Source organism: Coenobita brevimanus, chromosome 92, assembly GCF_032717465.1.
Source record: "Coenobita brevimanus isolate Jiangsu-jjx chromosome 92, ASM3271746v2, whole genome shotgun sequence".
Taxonomy (NCBI): Eukaryota; Metazoa; Arthropoda; class Malacostraca; order Decapoda; family Coenobitidae; genus Coenobita; species Coenobita brevimanus.
In genome coordinates this window covers 12,059,984-12,073,966 of record NC_137045.1, presented here as the reverse complement: position 1 = coordinate 12,073,966, position 13,983 = coordinate 12,059,984, and positions in this window count along the sequence as shown.

Here is a 13,983-nt window from a genome sequence, read left to right as displayed (position 1 = left end):
TTATAAAAATTTAAAGTTTGTTATCTGACACTATTTTCGGATGCAGAGTTAAGCCTACACTCCATCGGCTTGATATCCAGATGAGCCTGGGACAACAACAACAATAACAACAACAGCGACAGCCCGGGACCTAATCTGGCAATGTTTCAGATCTAAACATTGTATCCTTTTATCGTTATTTTGACGTATACATCACACTATTTTCGTAATCAGTGCATCCTTCAAAAATAAGGCCTTCCATGAATGATGATGGGTCCCTGAATGCAAATCAAAATGGAAAACGGAGAAACTGAGCTCTTTCTGCCACTCCCCCCAAAAAGAAGGATCTGAAGACAAAATTCTCACCACCTTTTCCGAAACCTGGACCATCCTGATTCTAAAGGAGAATTCTGGACGGTATTTACTTCATTCTGTTTTATGGGCGGCGATGACCCTTTCAGGCGGTGACGTGTCGCTCCCGCCCAACACGACATAAACCGACAGGAACGACAAAAAATTGAGGGATGATCTTCACGCCAGCGGTCCTCCTTTTCTGTGTAGTCATTTTTTTTTTTTTTTTTTGTCATTTTTAATTCAGATTTTTGTAACTACCTATTTCTTTGTTTTGAAGAGAAAACAGTTTAAACCTCAGTACCGTGTTAATAAAATATATATATATATATATACGGAAAAAGCACACCAATTCGAGGGAGTTCTTCTTTAGGTCAAATACGACTTCGATATTTATTTTCTGATTATAAAAAAAAGATTAGAAAAAAAAAAAAGTTTCCCCCCACTATCGATGCAGAGAGAAGAAACTATAGAAAAACGCCCTCACACTTAGGGGAATAATTCATATCTACCAAATGACAGGACCCTCCCCCCGAAAAAAATAATAATAATAATAAATACAGTAACTACCGTACTGTATATACCGTAAAAGAGACATAAGTGGCCAAGTGATATAGCCTACTTTTTCCTTCCTGTGAAATTTTTGGAAGGGTAATGGTCTTTCAATCTACTTTGTGTGTGTGTCTGTGTGTGTGTGTGTGTGTGTGTGTGTGTGTGTGTGTGTGTGTGTGTGCTGCAGTGTTTGTTGGAGAGAAATGAACACAATGCCGGACCAATTCTTTCAACTCAGAGGATCGCACCGCAGCCAAGTGATTAATTAGGCTGGTTATCATGTCACCCTCTCACCCCAAACTCTCCTTTCATCTACGTCAGCTTGTTGGAGTTTTAGGACTTTTTTAGGGGTAGTTTTTTCCGAGTTTTTCCCACAAACTTTAGCACAGAAAAGTATCCCCAGGTTTCTCTCTTTTTATTCCTTTCGTTTTAATCCATTTCAGTATGATGGTTTTATAATTAATTCCTGCTACCGTCACACTAACTTATACCAATTGGGAAGGAACTCAAACGAAGAGGTTAATGAAAGATGTACACCTGGCAACATATGAGCCTGGGAATGCATCAAGGTGTAGCGGATGTCTAGCATTTGGTACACTACACAGCCTTGGCATTATCGCATCTTTGTTGGTGGCACGAACATGAATAAACAAAGGTGTCAAATAAGCGTTGAAATGACCAGGTAACTGTGATGCATGAACGTCGGAAATACATACAGACTGGACAAAGGAGTTGGATAGATAGATAGTAGACAGATAGATAGATAGACAGACACAGATAGATAAATAGACAGACAGACAGACAGACAGATAGATTGACAGACAGACAGACAGAAAGGAACAGAAAGGAACAATATATAAAAAGATGCACACACACACACACACACACACACACACACACACACACACACACAGAAGCTACACCTTTGTTTCTTTGTCCAGTGTGCTCATGTCGTCACCTGTCACCGCCATTCGTCTCCTCCTCACCCACTCCCCCTCCTTTCCTCCCCCCCCTACCCTTCAGACAGCTCTTCCTTAACCCCCCTCTCCCCCTCTCTCTCTCTCTCTCTCTCTCTCTCTCTCTCCCAGGTAAATAAAGCATCCCCCTCCCCTACTGCTGCACCCAACACCACCACGCTCATCACCCTTTCATCCCCTCACCACACACCCACTTCCTGTATCACCTCACCTTCACCTCCCCCCACCCGCCGACCTCCCTCCCTGTCTGTCTGTCTGTTTATGTCTGCCTATCGGTCTGTTGTGTATGTCTGTCTTCTCTCTCTCTCTCTCTCTCTCTCCCCCAGTATCAAACCTCCCTTTCTCTTACCCTCCCAGTAACAACACACACCTGGAGGATGGAGGGAGGGGGGGCACGACCGACACCCCCCCTCTCATCACTTCTTCATCACTGACACATCCTACACCACGACACTGTCTTCACCACTTCCCAGATTCACTACTACCACCACTGCCACTTCCCCCCACCACTATCACCACAGCTACCACGATTTCCTACCACCACTACTAATTCCCTTAACACTCCCATTTTCAATCAGGATCGTCATCTCCATCATCATCATCATCTCAAACATCATCTTTTTTTACCCTCGCCATCACCATCAAGAAGGTTAACAGTGCAGTTCATCTCTTTTATCCATCAACATTCACTACCACTACTGTTTTTATCACCATAACTACCAGTCGCTGTCACAACTATCACCACTTTAATCGCCATTGTCTCCACTATCTACAGTATCACCTTTGTCTGTCAGTGCTATCAATCAGCAACATAAAAGTCGTTCGGTACAGAGCATAACCCCCAGGCAATTAATATTCTTACAGATATTAAAGTCGATAATGCAATTCACTCTACGGACGCTACTCTCCATGTTTCATAATCTAAATGCTTGACTTTTAATAATAATAATAATAATAATAATAATAATGATGATAATAAAAATGACGAAGTGTAGGAACCCGAGGCTAGGGTGTCGTAGTCAACACTCTGAGACCGACATCCTTTCCCGCAAACATTCATTTCACGATCAAAGACCTTCATTAACCTGTGTACTTTTTTTAATACTGTACTTGTACTTTACTTACATCAAAATTTAATCATTTAATCCTTGGGTCAATAGAAACTTCTCCCTGTATTTTCATTATGTTCTTAATATTTTTTCGTAATCCAGTCAACAGATGGAGAGACAGAGGTGAACAGATGAACAGACAGTCACAGGTAAACAGATCTACAAACAGACAGGTATGAAATGACAGGCAGATAAGGACAAACAGATGGATGGGTAGAAAGGAGGGAACAGACTCACAGACAGAGAGGGACGAACAGATAGACAGAGACAAACAGGAGTGAAGGAACAGAAAGACAGGAGAGAACAAGTAGACAGACAGGCAGACAGGTATGAGCAGACGAAGAGAAGTACAACGACAAACAGATGAACAGACAGACAGGGGTAAACAGAGAGACAGGGGAGGTGAACAGATGGACATACGGACAGGGATTGAGCATATAACCTGCGCCCCTTAAATGTAATAACCACGCACTCAATTCCAACCCACACACCACTTGGCCTTTATATTACCGCTTCCACTACCAACACTGCCACCATTTCCACCACCATCATCATCACCAATATCGCCACTGTCACCACCATTGTCATCTCTTCTACCGCCGTCCCCAGTATCGTGACTACCACCACTGCCTACACTCCCATCATCATCAGTATCACTATCACTACGGTTATCGCTTCCACCGCCGTCACTGATATCCAAACTACCACCACACACACACACACACACACACACACACACACACACACCTAAAAGCACTCACTAATATGAATAACCCAAGATAGAAAGAAAGGAAAGCAAAAAAATAAAGAAGCAGGGAAACAGAGAGAATGAGCAGATTAGAAGACAGAAGAAGCCGAAGAAGTGACGCGGAGGACTGAGAAAGATGAAGAGGAAGAGGTAGAGGAAGAGGGGGAAGATGGTTGGCCAGATAAAGAACAAAGGAAGGGTGAAGAAGAAGAGGAAAAAGAAGAAAAGAAGAAGACAGGAGGAAAGACAATGCATAAAGGAAAAAATGGATGAAAGGAAAAGACTTGAAGATAAAGAACGAGAGGGAATAAAAATGGGAATGCAAAAGGGAAGGGAGAAGATGAAAGAGAAAGAGGAGAGGAGATAAGAGACAAAGGACTCCTGCAGAGGAAAGGAGAGATGACATGGATAATAAAGACAACGAAAACTGAGAAAAATAAAAGAGGAGTGACAGCAGAGCAAGGAAGACGTCAAAAAGAGATACCAGGAAGAATGAGGTGTGATGAGAGCGAATGTTGTTTTGTTGGGCTCGGTACTGGAATTATGACGAGGATAAAAAAAAATAATAACATGTATGGGATAGGGACATATAGATAAATATAGATAGAAACATAAACATATACTCAGAGAGAGACAGAGAGAGAGAGAGAGGAAAATGAGACAAGAAGGGAATAAAAGAGTGTAAAATCTGAATAAAAGAATGAACAAAGACGCGCCAATAAAGCTCCAGTGAACACACGAAAGGATAAAACGTCACGAAGAAAGGGAGAGGCGACAAAGAGAGAGAAAGGAGGGTGAAAAATACGACAGGAATGAAAGAAACGAGGAGAGAGAGAGAGAGAGAAAGAGAAGAGAGTGTGCTGAAATGAAAGAGGAGGAGGAGGAAGAGGAAGATAGTGAGAGTGAAGATGAGCAAAAGAAATCACTCGAGTAAACAAATATGGAAAAGAAACAGAGTAGAAGCGCGTTATTTATGAAGCACCACTGAAAAAGTGAAATGAAAGACAGAACAATGGGTGGAAGGAGAATGACTACCCAGAGAGAAGGCCAACTTGCTGCAATTTTCTATGCAGTCATAATTAAACTATAAATTACGTTTCATTGCATAGTTCTCTGGAAACTTTTCCCTTCCCCCTCCCCCTCCCCCTCCTCCTCCTCCTCTTCCTCTCCTTCTCTACTTTCTTTCCCTTCCTAACTCCCTCCCTCCCACTCTCCTCTCTTCGCTCCCCTCTTTCCTCCTCCTCCTCCTCCTCCTTCTTTTCCTTCTTCTTCTTCTTCCTCCTACACCTCCTTCTTTTCCTTCCTTCTCCTCCTCCTTTTCCTCCTCCTCCTCCTCCTTTTCCTTCTTCTTCTTCTTCCTCCTCCTCCTCCTTCTTTTCCTTCCTTCCTCCTCCTCCTCCTCCTGTATATTCTCCTCTTCCAACCTCTTCCCCTTGTTCTCTCTCTCTCTCTCTCTCTCTCTCTCTCTCTCTCTCTCTCTCTCCTTGCTCACCCACACACAACCAATAAAAAAAAAAAAAAAATCCGAATTGTTCCATGCAACTTCGGTCGAGTCACAATTAGACGGAGATAATCTTTTTCCTAATCCCTGCAAACATGGCCGAATGGAAATTGCATACACGATTAAAAACTCCCCCACCTCCCCCACGGAAAGTCTTATTATTACATATTTTTAAAATCGGTTAAACTATCTTTTTCTTAATACAAAAACAAAGACATCGAAGGCTGGGCACCTGCAAAATTGTCAGTTTTAAGGTATGATGGCTAAAAAAAAAGAGTTAAATTCAAGATCCGTTCATTTGAAAACTTTGCTATTAAAATAAAAAAAAATGGAGGTCACAGGCAGAAGGATACACAATTCAACTATATGTGAACGAATGAGGTTAGTTCTTACATTAGAAAGCTGGACGTATAGCTTTCAGAATTCTGCTAAGGATGTCACTGAAAAAAAATATATATTTTAACTGTATGTGCGCTTCCCATCCAGCAACATTTTCTTTTTCCTCTCAATATGATCAAGACTTTAATTTGTTTATTTATTTTTGGCTACTTCCGGACGATTTGATTCGGGTTAGGAGGGACCTTGCTAAGTATGCACGGGGAGACTTGTATTTCTGGAGTGGCTGTGTTTGTGAAATGGAAAGTATGTATATGTCGCTGACGGAAACTATGGCAGGGCGCATAGAAACAAGCACCCCTCTGACTGAAGGGATTCAAAGCAACCTTCATCACTACCATCACTCAAAGCCATCCAGGCAAAAAAAAAAATAAAGCCTCTCCTAAGCATAACAATATTCTCAAAATACCAAGAACTAAATATAAAGGACGTCCACGTAGTAAAGGGGTTGATCCTCTATCCGGGGAAAAATCCTCTTATATCCTTCGCCCCCAGACGCTTCCCCCCCTCCACTCTCCCCACTTTATTACTCCCTCTCTACCTTCCCTTCACGTTCCCTTGCCTTATATAAGCTCCCTACCCCCCTCTCGTTCGCCTCTCAAAGGAAAGAATATAGAGGTAGAAGAAAATCCCCTCTATGGAGTCCACGGGGAGGAGGGGGGGTGCTGGCAGGGGGCAGGGAAGAAGGGAGGGGGTAGGGGGCAGGGAAGGGGCAGGAAGGGGGGGGGCAATGAAAGGGGGGCTTTGTGTTTCTGCCATCGTCCTTGGATATAATGGGCCAGGGGTTATTGTACATATATATGTTTTTATGCTCCTCTCCCATGGGACGTCACAAAAATGGTAGTACTGTTATAGATTACGAGGAGGTGGATGAGCAAGATGTGTGTGTGTGTGTGTGTGTGTGTGTGTGTGTGTGTGTGTGTGTGTGTGAACTGTGTAGGCATGTGTGTATAAGTGCAAAATCGCCAACCACCAACAGCAATACAATAAAATATCAAAACAAATCCCTTCAGGGTATCAAACAAGGGACACTGCAATGGCGTCGTTTGTTTTCCGTGTGAACTCTTTCCCTCCTTTTAACTTTCGCGTTTTTTCACCCCCTCGCCCGTTCCGGCTCTTCACAATTTGCAACTTTGCCAACAAACTTTGCATTATATATAAGACGTCAGAAGACACACCCGGGTTTTTTTGAAGAGTAGGGAAGATAGTTTTATTTCTGTGAAGTGGATTATGTGAAAATAGGAGTTTTATATATATATATATATATATATATATATATATATATATATATATATATATATATATATATATATATATATATATATATATGGTAGGTTAAAATTTTCCTGATAACCACATACTAGGGTGGGAAAAGAGGAGGTGATGATGATGATGATGATGATGATGATGATGATGATGATGATGATGATGATGACGACGACGAAGATGAAGATGGTGATGATGATGATGATAATGATGATATTTTCCTAGCAATTCCCTTATTACACATCTAAGATTAATGTATATGAAAAAATCTGTAGGTCGATAAAGGTGGTTCGTTTATAATGAAGTTAAAATAGTTTACTAGGTCATATTCTAAGCAGCTTTTGATTTCCGTAACACCTCTTCCTTCCCGATTTATTCTACACAATATGCCTCAGGACCCTCTTGTAAAGACTAATATTTTCAATGCTGATATTAAAGCGATATAACTATGGTTCTTTCATTTTAACTTGGTCCAGATTTTTTTTTTTTTTTTTCAGCTTCATTTCGCATAGCCCCAAAAGTCAGTACTACATCTTTATATCCTTTCCACAGAACTTCTTCGTGACTATTATCATGTTCCAGTGTTAATCTTTTGTCACAACTCAGTATTCAAGATGGAAACAAGGCAATTTTAGGCAAAGTCGGAGTAAAAAGGGTTCAGTATACGGGCGAATGTTATGGTGTATTATGTAAAATAAGCCGCTGTGGAAGAGGTGTTACGAAGCCCCTGTGGCACCTGGAGTACAGCCAATTAACTCGCCAATCACTCATTCACTCAGCATCAACCCAAATTTTAATTCCCACTAATTAATACGTGTGGGGGGGAACCAGAAATAGCGACAGAGAAACATAAAAAAAAAAAAGGGAGAACTATCGACAGAGCGCAAATAATAATAATAATAATAATAATAATAATAATAATAATAATAATAATAAATAAATAAATAGATAAATAAATAAATCATCATCATCATCATCATCATCCGGACCTCCTTTCCCACCCTAGGGCAGGGTGAGGAGTAGCAATGTCCAGACAGCCCAACTTTGCCCAGTCCAATGGGCCACGCTTCCATTCACTCATCATTCACACCCCCGGAATCCTGGCTATATCGGATTCGCTAAAAACATTCACCACGTTCTGTAGCTTCACATAAACGTATCCGATTGAGTCAATCCGGACGTAATAATATAAATAATAATAATAATAATAATAATAATAATGAAAATAATGGACATTGAATCATTTAACTTATTCTGATCTTCAAAATCACATAAAACATCACAGCAAGAAAAAAAAAATCACCAGTGAAAAAAACTCCTTGTCATAACAACACTGCTCTTTGTAACCTGATACTGCTTCCACTTTTACCCACCTGCTGACTTTCAACAATTTTCTCCCTCCAAAAAAAATATTTCGTTAAAACACAGACGAAACCTTGGAACGTCTAGAATTCTCTGTCTACCCTGCCACTTCTTTGCAAATCTTTCTCTAAGGTCATCAAAATGTCAATCACGTCGTCAGGGAAGGTCAACTTTAGCATCGGAAACTGCCACGGCTCAGTGAAAATGAAAATAAAAATAAATATAAATAAATAAGGTGCAATACGCCACTGGACTGAAGGGGTTAAAGTGTTATATATATTTCTTTAAGGAGTGTTTTAGTTTATTATGTATCATTGAATTTTATGTGAGCTTTTTAATTTAGATATTTTCTCTTCCTGAGTCTTTTCTCTTTTTCCCAGACTTCTTCGTTGTGAAATATCTGATGTTTCTCTCTCTCTCTCTCTCTCTCTCTCTCTCTCTCTCTCTCGTTGATTATTGATTTCACGTGTCTTTATTCACTTTGTACTCAGTTTTCTTTAATCTATTCATTCCTCTCGTTAAACCTAATTACCTTCACACAATACCCTTTTCATCTCACCCTCATATCCCTCGGTTCAGATGATAAAATTTCACTTTTTTTTTCTGGGGAGTCTTTAACGGAAACAGCTTCTAATTTTTTCACCAACAGTAGCCTCTCACCATGAATAAAATAATCAAGAAGTACCCAGAGAGAGAGAGAGAGAGAACATTACTTATGATGCTAACCATACATATAACTTTCATTAACTTCTCTGTTAGCATTCTCTCCTAATTTGAAAAAGTTTGTTTGGTTGCATCAAGAACAAACGAGTTAGTATTAAAAAACTGAATTCAGCGAGTTAATACTAAAAATAATATTGAATTCAATGAGTTAATGCTAAAAATAGATATCGAAATCAACGAGTTAGTACTAAAAAAATAATCGAATTCACTACTTAATATTAAAAAAGTAATCGAATTCAAGGAGTTAAAACTGGCCATTATATAATCAATACTCTTTATTATTCCATTTCTTTGCTTATTTCACTTTCTTATCCCTTTCTCTAAATGATCTTACTAATTCCTCCTTTCCTTTCATTGTTCTCCAAAGCCGCTTTTAAGGCCGTTTCACTCGGTATGGCATTTTCCTTATTTTCTTTCTTTCTTTATTTCTTTTTGACAGACATGAAGTGCTGGTCTAACTCTCAGGAATTTTAAAGTATTGGCTATTTTACATGGGTCAGCAGTCAATCAGCAAGACATTTTTCACCTGTCTCGGCGCTCACCTGCATATTGTGAAATCCACCTGTGTTCTGATATACTAAGTCCAATTTTAGCCTGCCCAATAAGAAATATACCGTATCTAATTTTATCATAATTCATACCAGTTTCACTTTCACAGTATTGACTTATCATACCCAATATAAACCAGATCCACCCTTATCATACTCAATATATACCAGATCCACCCTTATCATACCCAATATATACCAGATCCACCCTTATCATACCCAATATATACCAGATCCACCCATATCATACCCAATATATACCAGATCCTCCCTTGTCATACCCAATATATACCAGATCCACCCTTATCATACCCAATATATACCTGATCCACCCTTATCATACCCAATATATACCAGATCCACCCTTATCATACCCAATATATACCAGATCCACCCTTATCATACCCAATATATACCAGATCCACCCTTATCATACCCAATATATACCTGATCCACCCTTATTATACCCAAAATATACCAGGTCCACGACTGCTCTGTCAGACTTTTTATAATAAGCAATCATCATTTATTAACTGATGGAAATAAGTGCATATACTTTCTTTCTAAACATCAAAGGTTTCAGCTGCAAATGCATCAGCTTTTTTCTTCCTTTGACATGCACGTGGCAACTACCTCTCATTAGGATGCTGTTTTTTTAATGTCTTCAATGTCAGTAGTGATGAAAATTCTTACCTCTTTTTCAAACAATGGGGGAATCTGTTATGCTATAAAAATCAACTCGAGGTAACATGAATACAGTAAAAAGGCTACGTAACAATAATGAGAATTTTAAGACATTATTTCTAACCTACTCTTCACCTGACGTACCTGTTAATCTATGTGAAATCAACTCGAGGTAATACGAATACAGTAAATACGTAACATTATGCAAATCTTACTACATATTACTTCAAACCTCTTCCTCATCTGACACACTGGGTATCCGTTAACGTTGGTTCAAATCGTCTGGCAACAGCAAGAACAGAATAAGGAATTACTGAAACCATGAAAGGAGATTGTGTCTGGCCTGTTGAGTACGAGAAGTCTTAATTAACGCGAATAAGGAAATCTGACAGTAGCAAGGAGAGACTGAGACATGACGTAATTTTTCTGAAGAGACTTAAAGAGATTGCTTCTAATATTCTTTTTCTATAAGCTTTCTCTATAAACTGACACCAGCAAAAACATCAAAACTTAGTTCATAGTCTCTCAAAATGGACGGAAGTGTACTCAAGGGGAAGAATCAGTAATCTGAGTACTTGTAGTATGTCTGGGAGTTTTCTTGTACCTTGTCAGATGCAGGGATGTTGGCTTCATGGAGACGGTGGGGGAGAGGGTGGGATGGATGGGAATGGAGAGGGATGAAGAACAAGATGAAAGGGAAGGAAGGGCTCAAGAACAAGATGAAGGAGAGGGATGAAGAACAAAATGAAGGAGAGGGATGAAGAACATGATGAAAAGAAAGTAAAGGGGGTGAAAAAAACAAGACAAAAAAGGAGGAAGATTAAAAAAAAAAAAGATGAAAAAGAAGTAGAGGGATGAAGACCAAGATGCAAAGGAAGGAGGGAGTGAAGAACATGATGAAACAGGAGGAGTGGAAGAAAGTACTCGTAAGATGAAGGCTTGCTGGGGAGGGATGGAGAGAGATAGAGGGAGATGGAAGGGACGGAATGAGAAATGTATAGGTGGAGGGAAGTGAGGTGACAGACAACGGAGTGGAATGGACGTTCGAGGATGGAAGGATGGGAGATGATGCAGACTGGATAAAGTAGAGGATTGGACCGTATTGGAAGGGAACCAAATGAGTTGGAGTGGAATGGAGGGTGGAAGGCGGGGAACGGAAGAAAATGAAAGAGGGGGATGTGAGGTGGGGGAGGCAACAAATGTGTTTTAAGGATGAAAGTGAATGCTGTATGACGGACGGGTGATGAATTGGGATGGAGGAGAACAGAGTGGGATGGATGTGGGACGCAGCAGAATGGAAAGGGAGGGAAAGGGATGAAGGATGATTGAACAGACGGGATATGAAATGAATGGAACGGAACGGAACGGATGGGGATGAACTGAGGTCATGGGGATGAATAATAATGAAGAGCAAAACACTTCAGACAGCATATTACTACAGTATACTCCACCAGCCCCCATGACCACCAGCCAAAAACAAGGACACTTCTTATATGAGCAGCGACCACATCTTAACACCAACAGTACTCTAAGCTAATAACTACCTACAGTAAAACGAATAAACGACAATACCTGCACTTCTTGCTTGTACGAAAGAACCAACAACAGAATCACAGCATCACCTCCGGCCACTAACGACTCCATTTCCACCAACCAGATCACCAAAAACAATAACACTGCTTAACTGGTAATAACAACAACAGCACTCTCATCCATCATCCCCACCACCCACTGAGGCAGCAGCATTAATCAAAAGCAATAACAATAGCTTTCTCATCAAGCGATAGCTGTTCATCAAGGTAACAATAACCTCACGAACAACATCTGCAAAAATAGCCCTATCACTCGAATCACGCAACCACCACCACACAAACAACAGCCTCACTAAGCAATAACAACAACAGGTGCAGGATCACAGGAGGTGGTTATTGATTAGCGAAGGGTTGGCAGGTGCGCGCACACGCACACGCACAGGAAACACCCACACACCCACACCCACACCCACATACACTGAATTACCCATCTATTCTCGTCATTCCTGCATTAATTTTTATTATCTTCAGTGTTCTTTAATATCTAAGTATTTAGAGTAATTGTAGCCCGTTGTTGTTAAGTTATTCTAATCATCATAGGGATCATCAGAAGTTAATTACCTTTTCTCAAGAACTTGCCCCCTTATCCCTATCTCATTATTCTTTTCTAATTTCTCAGTCTACTTCCATATCTAAATACCCGTTGTTCATATTAACTAATTTTCTTTCTTTTCATCATTCCTGTTATTTATCCTCCAGCTCCTTTCCTCAATCTCGCTTCCTAGAACTCTTGCCTAGTTTTTCTCTTTTTTGGTTTTTAAGTCTGTCCCCATTATTTTTTTTCCGTGATGTAAGTGTTTGCTCTTCTTATACTTCGTCTCTATTCATATTTATCACGGCTCTCGTCAGACATCTCATTGTATGTCATTATATTTTATTCTCTGCTCGCCTCTTCATTTTCGTCTCATACTTCTTTTATATAATTTTTATTATTATTATTATTATTATTATTATTATTATTTTGATTAATATAATTGAAATTATCATCATCATCATCATTATTATTATTATTATTATTATTATTATACTATTATCAAAAATACCAATATTATTAAAATTATTATTATTATATTTATTATTATCATTATTTTTACCTATTTTCTCTTGACTATATTCCATACTCACGTTCATTATTTTCATGCAACTATTCACCCTCTCTCTCTCTCTCTCTCTCTCTCTCTCTCTCTCTCTGCACACCTTCTCCCTGTTGACTTAGGCTAATTTTCTTCATCGCTTTGTTCGTACGGTTCACAGATTTCTCTCTTTTTTCCCCACAGCTCATTTTCACAATTTCCTCTCTCTCTCTCTCTCTCTCTCTCTCTCTCTCTCTCTCTCTCTCTCTCTCTCTCTCTCTCTCTCTCTCTCTCTCTCACTTCCTATCCTCACATCTCGTTTTTGTTGACTTTCTTGCATCCTCTTCCTCACCGTGTTTATACAACTTCATACGTGCCTTGTGTCTTTTCTCAACTCGCCTACACATTCTCGGATCACTCTGCGCATCGCCTCTTATCTCTTCACCTTTTCTTGTATTTGCCTTCATTATACCTAGTCTTTGCTGAAGCCTCACTCTGCTCGCACACTTTTACACGTTCCTCAAATGGTTCTAAATTCAAGCTCACGGCTTCGTTTCATAGTTTTTTTTTATATCCCTCCTTTTTTAATAAGTGTTTAACGCATTTCATATCCTTTTCTTGTTTTTTTTGTAATTCCCATTCCGTTCATGTTTCTCGTACACTCATGTATTGTTTTTTTCTCTTATACATCTCCTTCGCGTGTTTCTTTGCCTCTCATCTTCATCTCACTCGTGCCTTAGCTTTACACAGACTCCCCCAGACGATATCATTTACTCAGGACGAACCGCTAGTAGGAATGGGGTCAACGAAGGCTTTTTCTAACCCAACCAGTTCTAGAATCCCCTTTTAATCCGGAAAATATCGTGTAGAGATGGCAGGAACAGAATACAACAAGGCATCAACAGGCTGCAAGAGGGATAACTGAACTGCTTTACGTGGATTCTTTTATATTATTCCGCTGGTGACTGAACTGAGCAAGCCGATGGACACAGAGGCGAGGGTCACATAACAAGCACGGAAGGGGATGTGGAGGGGATAAGCGGGTCATTTTTTGCTTGTTAGGGAATACGTGCTTTGCGACTGACTGGAGATTAACTATTTCAATGATATACCGTCCTCGTT